Source organism: Doryrhamphus excisus, chromosome 11 (assembly GCF_030265055.1).
Source record: "Doryrhamphus excisus isolate RoL2022-K1 chromosome 11, RoL_Dexc_1.0, whole genome shotgun sequence".
In the NCBI taxonomy this organism is placed as follows: Eukaryota; Metazoa; Chordata; class Actinopteri; order Syngnathiformes; family Syngnathidae; genus Doryrhamphus; species Doryrhamphus excisus.
The window spans coordinates 11,408,323-11,417,500 of record NC_080476.1 but is presented as its reverse complement, the minus strand read 5'-3'; the positions used below and the strand labels follow the sequence as shown (position 1 = coordinate 11,417,500).

At 36.9% G+C, this 9,178-nt stretch overlaps 1 protein-coding gene across 1 annotated transcript in view; it reads right to left on the bottom strand.

Moving 5' to 3' along the window:
• Positions 1-9,178, bottom strand: part of si:ch211-250g4.3 (uncharacterized) — a 90,156-nt gene that overhangs the window by 16,559 nt on the left and 64,419 nt on the right. The window lies entirely within an intron of this gene.

Below are 9,178 nucleotides of genomic sequence, written 5' to 3'. Positions count from 1 at the left end.
GGCTTTTGTTGGCGTAATCTCAGGGAAAACACGGAATGAATAGAGCGACAACAAAAGCCTGTGTCATTCTCTTATGTGGATGATTAAGAAAAATAAAATAGTTTTGAAATAGCAGCCTATTACAGACTATTTATAGGACAATGGAACTGGATTTCATCCATATATATATAGGTAAATTACACTAACCGATATATAGTCTTGCATTATAATCAATACTCATAACTTCATAGCCTTTCTTTGTGGTTCCTATAGTAACGTAATGTTTTGTTTCCGTAAAGACAAACCTTTTGTTATCTCCTCCTGAGTCCGGGCTTTGTGTGCTGACTTGTGTGAGCACATTACTGCACATGAGTCAGCCCACCTACGGACTCATGACTCCCACGAAAAAAAAGGACGTTAAATATGCCGTTGCTGAGTGGAAAACTCCTCTCTGACGTTTTTTGACGTCAGCCGTCGATGGCCACACCATCCGCCACATGTAACGTAAATAAAAATACATATCCATGACGGTAAAATAATATATTGAAAAAATATTTTTTTAGATAAAACAAAAAAATTAGACAAAATTTGGATATAGAACACCACTGGCATTATTTACCAATTCCGGTTTCAGAAAATATTATTATTATAGGTATATTATATATAATTATTCATTTTCTACCGCTCATCCTCACGAGGGTGCTGGAGCCTATCCCAGCTGTCTTCAACACCCTGAACTGGTGGCCAGCCAATCACAGGGCACATATAGACAAACAACCATTCACACTCACATTCATACCTATGGACAATTTGGAGTCGCTAATTAACCTAGCATGTTTTTGGAATGTGGGAGGAAACCGGAGTACCCGGAGAAAACCCACGCATGCACGGGGAGAACATGCAAACTCCACACAGAGATGGCCCAGGGTGGAATTGAACCCTGGTCTCCTAGCTGTGAGGTCTGCGTGCAAACCACTCGACCACTTATTATTATTATTATTATTATTATTATTAAAACAGGGGAAGCCAAATTGTTTATTGCATGGTTATTGCACAGTTTATTGCACGGTTAAGGCACTCTGGTTATTGCACAGAATTTTTGCGATTTCCCTTTCCTTCACACACTTTGGATGTATGTATCATCCATCATCATACAACATTTTGGGACATAACACCTAAAGATAAAATGATAAATGCTTCCATGATTCAATACAATTACTACAGAAATGTAACCTATAACAACATTCATACTTGCTAATTCAGCCAGCCACAGCTACCTGCAGAAAATTAAGTCGTGGTCCCCTTTATACCCACACCGGGGGGAATAAAGCAGCAAAGGCGTTGGGATGAAGAAGTGGCGTAATAAGAGAAAATAACACATTTTCTGATTTATGTACAGAACTTGCAGTAACATTAGTGACACCTGGTGGGCAGTGTAGAATACTGCATATTTAAATGTGTTTTTCTGAATGCCTGATAGTTTTTTTTGTTTGTTTATTTAGCTATTTTTTATGTTTGACAATATTTAATGGATTTTATCTGAAAAAATTGGGCGAGGGGGATAATGACACATGAATTGGAGATTTTTTTTTATGTCCTAAAAAATCCTCTGTTACAAATTATGAGGAGTGTTTTTAAATGTAAATAAATATGACATGTTTCTCATGTAATATTTGCTGTTGTATTTAGCATAAAACAAACCCAAAAAAAGCGCTATGTATGTACAGCACAGACTCATATTTATGGATGTCATATGGATCGAGATGAGGCGGGATACAAATCTGTGATTATCATTCTTTTTACTGCATAATGCATTAATTTTAAGTAGACAGTCGTATGTTTGTGTCATGAGTGGCTCCATAGTATCATAATTATGTGTTGAACACGAGCGCTACACCCGCAAGCTTGCATGTTTGAACAAACTCAGGCGGACATAAAACTACTTTTTTTTTTTTTTTTGCCGATCACTTCCTCCCGTTGCATCACAAGCAGCATTCCTGATTTGACGGCCGGCTATCAAACCGTGGAGGTGTTTTGGCAACCGCAATCAAAGCAAGATCTGGTACAAAGTAAAACAGCCGCAGGGGAAGTTGACGGATTCCAGTGAAACGTGGAAGCCTGAATTTAGTCAGAGTTCGGTGTGTTCTTTGGAAGTGGGAGTGGAAATTTTAAGATTTTTATCTGGTAGAATGGAAGCTGTTCGAATCCCTGATGCTGATCTTTTGTATCACACGTTACATCGACGTAGCCGCTTCTGTCAAGTGTGTACTTTAGGTTGAAGGATCTAAAGCTTTTTTGGACCAGTTCGGGCTTGAGGTTTGATTGCAGAGTAATGGGAAAAGTTGCTGACGATAGCTTGAAACCCAACAATCACATGACACCAACTTAGTATTTGACTATAGTGATTACAGGGATGTTATTTCATGTTTAAACTACAAAAAAATCCATATTTCAAAGGTCATTAAGATAGAATCCTACTTTGTGGAAATTCACTTATCCCGGTCGGGTCTGGAACAGATTAACTGCGATAAACGAGGCACGACTGTATTACAACATTGGTTCTGTTGCTGCAGTGTTGTGCAATATTCATATTCATAATTAATGACCATGTGGTCCTTAACCGACTTCGGTGTCTGATCCAGCATCAAATACTCAAACTGCATGAGTCTCACTTATTATTCATGGACGCTAATTCGTCACAGAGCTAATTCGTCAGCATGCCGACGTTAGACGGAGTAAGGTGTCAGCATGTGTGAGTGACGGACTTAAACAAGTGAGACATTAAAGGGTGTATGTTTTTTTTAGAGTCCTGGAAGCTAAAAGGTACATTTAAAGCAGGAAGCAAGTTTTGACAGCTTCCTTTCATGACTAAAATCAGGTCCCTAGGGGACTTTGTTTGTCCCGTAAATGAAGCGCCGCTTGGTTGGCATCCATTCAAATGGTGCATCAGTTTACACACATCAAGTGTAAGGACGGGGTGATGTTACACTTGTGTCACTCGGGCTTGCGGTGCCAGAAAACCTGATGCTGATAGATTAGTCTGTGTCACTACTATACAAGATTATTAGTCAATCAATTAATTTGTTAATTTAGTTTATACAATGTGACGGGAGAATCTGGATTTGAATGTTTTGAACTCCTTTAGAGCTGCACGGTGGTTGAGTGGTCGAATGGCATGGCCTCGCAGCTAGGAGACCCCAGTTCGATTCCACCCTCGGCTATCTCTGTGTGGAGTTTGCATGTTCTCACCGTGCATGTGTGGGTTTTCTCCGGGTACTCCGGTTTCCTCCCACATTCCAAAAACATGCTAGGTTAATTAGCGACTCCAAATTGTCCATAGGTATGAATGTGAGTGTGAATGGTTGTTTGACTATATAGTATGTCCTGTGATTGGCTGGCGACCAGTCCAGGGTGTATCCCGCCTCTCGCCCGAAGACAGCTGGGATATGCTCCTGGTTGTCAGTCAGGTACGTCGCTGTTATGATTCTTAATCAGTCTTTCTGTTGTGCATGGTTGTCATTAATAACTGGCAGGTGGACCACTCACATCCATTATACAGTAACCCCTCGTTTATTGCAACAATCCCTTCATAATTAGTCGTATCCCTTATTTATATGTATATATCAAATATTTTCATAGTTAAAGCATAGAAAACCTGTTTATGACCTTATTAGAGCCCTCCAGACATGAAATAACATCCCAGGAGTCACTGGCATGTAATACCCAATATTATAGACATAATCATGCAAAATAAGGCATTTAAGACTTGTGTGCTCATATGTATTGTTATAAATATTAATATATAAATATAAATGATATATATATGTGTTGCTATATCACCTCGTACTTTGGTATGTGACGAAAATAAAATAAAAATTAAAAAAATATATATTAGGAAAGCAGGAAGTGAACAAATGTTACAGTTACTGATTGTAAAAGTACCAGATGGAGGGGTAGGATTTAAAAAGCTTTGCTTCTTCCTACTCCTTTTGGACATGTGGAACTGTGAACTGATTATGTGATGCATTCAATTGTAATCTGATGCATGTTCAATTGAAATTAAACCATTACCATTATCATAAATATGGATGGGAGATGAACAAGGTAGGTGGACAGGAAGTGCCATCAGGGGTTCAAGAGCTTGGTGTGGGTTACGGCCACAAAAGTAGGTCGTAATGGTTATGGATTATTGTGTCTGTTATGAGACACAATAATCCCTAGCCATATTGCGCTTTCAATTTTGATGCATATTTAAGTATTGTTATGTATTTTTGGCTGAATTAGATATTTTTAAACATAAAAATGGTTCCACTCAACTCTGAGGGGGGATACATGAATAAATATATATATATTATGTCTAATATATTGGGTAATATGAGTGTAAAGGTGACTATAGGGGTGTTAGTTCAAGTCTAGAGGTTTCTAATAATGTTCAAACCTTATTTCGAACGTCTTAAAAGTATGAAAATATGAAATGTATAAATAGGGAAGCCTACTTCGCGGGAATTCATTCATCTGTAATTCAAGCCTGCAATAAAAGCGTGTTATTCCACTGGTGCTTGTGTGTCTCACTGACCAGTATGCAACAATCCATATCATCATGTCTTTGAATGGGTCTTCTGAATGGCTTATAATTGTGTTTTACATCATTCAGCCGTTTGTTTGCTTAAAAATGCTTAATTTAGGCCTAACTTCAGATTTAAGTCTTTTGGGGGGCGCCTGCTTTGTTTATAACTTAAAACCCAGATGAAGCATGTGGGTCGCCACGGCTCATTGTGCCTTTTCACCCCTCTGGTGATGATGTCACCTCTGTATCAGCAGCTGAAGGAATTCCTTTGCTTCCTCATGCCCATATATGGTCACACATCCTGCAAGATTATCAGCAAGGAGTTGTGAAATTCATCTATCTCTTCCTGTCCTGCGTTTGGCAAGAATAATCCCTTATTATGTCACTTCAGGTTTACTCATTTTCTATGAGACTTCCCTGGAAGAGCCATAATTAGGCAGCTATTTTCTGTTTACGGTTTTCCCGTCAGGCTGTGCACATTGTGCAAGATATTGGTGACATACGCTATATATCCCCCTGATAGCGGCCATGATGTATAGTCATAAACGGTATTAGTTCTCTTCTGATAAGAGATTTGAAGTCTACTCATAATGTTAATGATTTAACATGCTTTTTTTATAGTCTTTTCATAAACTCGTACAAATGTCTTGTCTTGGAATGAGTGATTTGTGGTTCATTCTTTGTATTTTGGTGGACATTTTGTTACGTTTATGCACAATTACCAAGACAACTGAGGCAGTAAAACCTGTCTGACCGTTTCATGTTTGCACACCTGCCATAAAATGATTACAATCCATTGATGCATCATTTCTGAGTAGATTTAAATGTTCAGTCATTGTTGCAACAGTACAGGAAGTGAACGTCTGCATAGATAATGAGAAGTACATTCTAAAATTCTTATACAGGAGCCACGTTTACATGGACCCAAATATTCCAATTCCATTCGGGTTATTTGCTCAAACGGAAAAAATTTAATCTTTGTATACACCTCATTCCGAAAGAAAAGTGCCAATCCGAATGAATATATAATCGGATTCCCAGGGGTGGAATATTCCTTTCCCCAATCCAATTGAGGTATCTTGTACCCGCTCAATCGGAAAGTTGTCAGACTGCGTTCTTCTTCGTGGTGTTTTTCTTCTTCTGTTGTTTATTGGCAGTTAGGCTTTCATTGGTCGAAATCGTTCCGATTATTTTTGTTTTGTATATTTCTTTATTGTTGGCTTCATTAGCTAGTGCCATCCCATCAGCTCCAAACCTACCCTCATGTCCTGCCCAAGGGCGTCTTCATCAATCTGAGCCTTTAGTTCCTCACGTTTGTCTTTTTTTAGCCAGTGTTTTCTTTCAAACCGTGACTCAAAATCTATCAAGTAACGTCTCCGTCCCTTTAAGTGCAGCTACGACTTGAAAATGAAACACGGCCTGCAGGTTCCGCCACCTTGAACTTGACAAAGCGTCACCCCTGTGCACACAGCGTGACGTATAGTAGCTTGCTAGGTAGAGTTTGCTCGGATCAATGCTTAAGCTCTTTCCTTAAAGAAAGGTAAACACATGGCCGTATTTGGAGGCGTCATTCCTGAGAACAATCACAGACTGTTCACAGGTTCCTCCCTAGGTCAATAAGGGGCCTCGGAGGTGGTCCAAACAGCCAATCAGAGTGTTCTACAATACAAAATGGTGATGCCAGTTCATTACGAGTGTCTTTCACGCTATAAACCTTGCAGTCGGTGTTCTCATCGTCACTCGAGTGGTGTCATTGTAGTTCAACGTCCAACAATTAGCCCAAGCTGTCGGGATTTTGCACTTGATTAAACTTACTTAATATTTGTCAGATCAAAACATGGTCACTGTACTTTAGTAGTTGTGTTGATATTTTGCGAATTGGACACCCACATCTAGTCGTTCAAACCCTTGACAGTGGGAAATGATGGATTTCCACCGATGTTGTGAAATGTCGTTTTTGTTAAGTAGTTGTTTTTTTTTTGTCTTTTTTTCTGTCGGGATTTTGCACTTGATTAAACTTACTTAATATTTGTCAGATCAAAACACAGTCACTGTACTTTTGTAGTTGTGTTGACATTTTGTGAATTGGACACCCACATCCAATCGTTCAAACCCTTGACAGTGGGAAATGATGGATTTCCACTGATGTTGTGAAATGTCGTTTTTGTTCAGTAGTTTTTTTTTTCTGTCTGTATTTTGCACTTGATTAAACTTACTTAAGATTTTTGTCAGATCAAAACACGGTCACTGTACTTTTGTAGTTGTGTTGACATTTTGCGAATTGGACACATCCAATCATTCAAACCCTTGACAGTGGGAAATGATGGATTTCCACTGATGTTGTGAAATGTTGTTTTCGTTAAGTAGTTTTTTTTTCTGTCAGGATTTTGCACTGGATAAAACTTACTTCAAATTTTTGTCAGATCAAAACACAGTCACTGTACTTTTGTAGTTGTGTTGACATTTTGCGAATTGGACACATCCAATCATTCAAACCCTTGACAGTGGGAAATGATGGATTTCCACTGATGTTGTGAAATGTCGTTTTCATTAAGTAGTCTTTAAACTACATCACCATGGATCTAATCCAGAATATATATAAAAAAAACACGAACAAACACTGGGACTTACCAACTAACGAACCATTTGTCTAATGATTAGTACACCTTGAGGATATTTGTATTACACGTATATTAGCATGTTTTAAACACAAGGGACACCACTAATAATGTGTGGAGTTTATGGCAATTTGTGTATTTATAAGTTTAGTTTGCAAGAAGGAGCCAAAAGCCTGATGTGGGTCCTCTGAAATGGAAAGTTTGGGAAACCCTGTTTAACAATGTCATAGCTTCACCGTGCATCATGTGTTGTATGCAAAATGGCGTCAGCAGGTCTCATCAATTTTGTATTTTACGACTTGCGTTTGAACATTTTTAAGGTCATGTTCCCACGCTTCTTTCTTTTGTTTGAGGGCATACACCTGAGCTATACTTTGCATGTTCTTTCCTGTGTTGTTTCTATTTTCTTTTTTTCTTTTTTTATTTAGCCCAATCATAAACCCACTTTGAACTACGTGCACAAAAACACTGCAAGCCAGTCCATATAATTATGTGTCATTTACTGCAATTAAACTTCAACTAAATGAGTAATTGTGATCCTCCCAGTTGCCGCAGTACAAGTCTTGCCACTCTGCATTACCTGAAGCGACACCGCATACACCCGTTTGTGCACGCGTCAAGCTCCTTTATAGCGAGACTGTGGCGTTATTAGACTTAACAATGCGGGCCGACTAGAACTGCAAAGTCTTAGGTCTTGGAGTCAGTATAAACAAGATTAAACAAAACGGACTGGTTCTCACAGCGACTTGGAGTCACTGTTCATGTGAAAGTGAATGAAGAACAATAAATGACAGTAATCCCCAGTCCTTAAGTTGCAGTTCCACTCCAGTCCAGTAGGAGGTTGTCATACACGCTACAATCTGTTGACCTAATACCGTACCTATCTAATCAATATAAAGGAAGTAGTGCTGTTTCAACAATCCTAATGACATCATTAATGCATCTGCAAGCTAACAAATGGAACAAAAATGTAACTTTTTGGTACATCTGAACAGAGTAGTAAAAATTAAATAAGAATCAAATATAAGATTCATCATATCAAAATAAATTTAAAAAAGTAGCAACCCCAGAATCTTATAATAATGTTTGAAAATATATAATACATAATATAATATAATATAATATAATATAATATAATATAATATAATATAATATAATATAATATAATATAATATAATATAATATAATATAATATAATATAATATAATATAATATAATATAATATAATATAATATAATATAATATAATACATAAAATTAAAACTGAAAACCTACTTTTTGTGTTGTTTTAAAATGCTCTAATTTCCATTTTAAAGACTTTGAATTATTTATACAAATATAAATATAAGTTAATGTTCATATTAATAGTTTAATAAAAGTGTTACATTATTAGTAAATTTTGTGTTAATAGCTGTTTAGTATTATATTAAAATTGTATTTATTTATTATAATCAGTACATACTATTTTTTATATTATAGCAATAATAAATATACTAATACAATATCCAAAAATTATAAAATGCACATGATAGTAATAGTTTTACGATGACCGCTCCTGCCCAAAAGACAGCTGGGATAGGCTCCAGCATACCACGACCCTCATGAGGAAAAAGCGGTAGAAAATGAATGAATGAATAATGAGTACATACTATTTTATATTATAGCAATAATAAATATACTAATACAATATACAAAAATATTAAAATGCACATGATAGTAATAGTTTTACGATGACCGCTCCTGCCCAAAAGACAGCTGGGATAGGCTCCAGCATACCTCGACCATAGTTAAGCATAGACAAGCAGCACAAAAAAAAATTAATGGATGGATCATATCATTATTTTATGATTTAGTTATTTTTAACTGTTTAATTTCCATCACAAGCAACAAAATAGTCAGGTGGATGCTATTTATTTATTTATTTATTTATTCAAAAAGGACTTTATTGATAGCGGAACAGCTTGACGTTACAAAATGATACCCAATGTGTTAAAAAGGCATACTTTATTACAGAA